The sequence below is a fragment of the Schistocerca cancellata genome, chromosome 6 (genome assembly GCF_023864275.1).
Source record: "Schistocerca cancellata isolate TAMUIC-IGC-003103 chromosome 6, iqSchCanc2.1, whole genome shotgun sequence".
NCBI lineage: Eukaryota > Metazoa > Arthropoda > Insecta > Orthoptera > Acrididae > Schistocerca > Schistocerca cancellata.
Genome location: NC_064631.1, coordinates 38,136,314 through 38,137,517, shown reverse-complemented (window position 1 = coordinate 38,137,517; position 1,204 = coordinate 38,136,314). Strand labels below are relative to the sequence as shown.

At 52.2% G+C, this 1,204-nt stretch overlaps 1 pseudogene; it reads right to left on the bottom strand.

Annotated features, from left to right (window-relative positions):
- Nucleotides 1–235: 235 nt before the first annotated feature.
- Nucleotides 236–354, bottom strand: LOC126089641 (5S ribosomal RNA; annotated as a pseudogene).
- Nucleotides 355–1,204: the final 850 nt, after the last annotated feature.

Sequence of the window (1,204 nt, the reverse complement as noted above, 5' to 3'; positions counted from 1 at the left end):
CCACCATCACAAAAAATTAAAAAAAAACTCCGCCCGCACAGGCCATGAAGGCCCCAAGGTACCGACCGGCCGCCGTGTCGTCCTCGGCCCACAGGCGTCACTGGATGCAGGTACGGAGTGGCATGCAGTCAGCACACCGCTCTCCCGGCCGTGTGTGAGTTTGCGAGACCGCAGCCGCTACTTCTCAGTCAAGTAGCTCCTCAGTTTGCCTCACAAGGGCTGAGTGCACCCCGCTTGCCAACAGCGCTCGGCACACCGGATGGTCACCCATCCAAGTACTAGCCGAGCCCGACAGCGCTTAACTTCGGTGATCTGACGGGAACCGGTGTTACCATTGCGGCAAAGGCCGTCGGCCATCACAAAAAATTACAGTTCTTAAATTGATGACAAAATACCTGTAAGATTTGGAAATACCTGTAAGATTGGAAATTGGAAATTTGTGGTAAGTCCTACGGGACCAAACTGCTGAGGTCATCGGTCTCTAGGCTTACACACTACTTAATCTAACTTAAACTAAATTACGGTAAGGACAACACACACACACCCGTGCCCGAGGGAGGACTCGAACCTTCGACGGGGGCATCCGCGCTAACCGTGACGAGGCGCCCAAGACCGCTCGGCTACCCCGCGCGGCAGTTGGTTGGGAAAAAACACAGGTAACTTCATGACTGTTCAAGCGCGAACTGCGGACGCGACCGGCACTAACCACAGCACAGTGCGACTGCTGACTAGCTCGCTCAACTCGTGCATGCATCATGAATCGCGCACGCCTCCACCACGTGTACAGGCCGTGTGAAACTTCGTGCCCCTAAATCCGCAGAACTTCAGCGAATAGAGGGGACAGCCGTACGTGGGGGAACCTTTGAGGGGATGTAAACTGCTTAAGGCAGAGGCAGATGGAATTGCCAACCAAACCGTTGCTGACTTTAACTGCAGTTCTGTTCTTTCCTGCGAGAACAGGCGCTCGGAAGTAAAGAACATGATGCGAAGATACAACATGATGATGCATGTTGGCATGTTATCTTCTTGGAAATGTTTTCTCAATAAGTTGCGTCAGAGCATTTGCCTAAAGTTAAACACAGGTACACACTAACAAATTATGTAAAAACGGGCCGGCCGCGGTAGCCGAGCGGTTCTAGGCGCTTCGGGTCGCTTCAGGTCGCAGGTTCGAATCCTAAAAGCATTTTTATTTGTTATTACACAA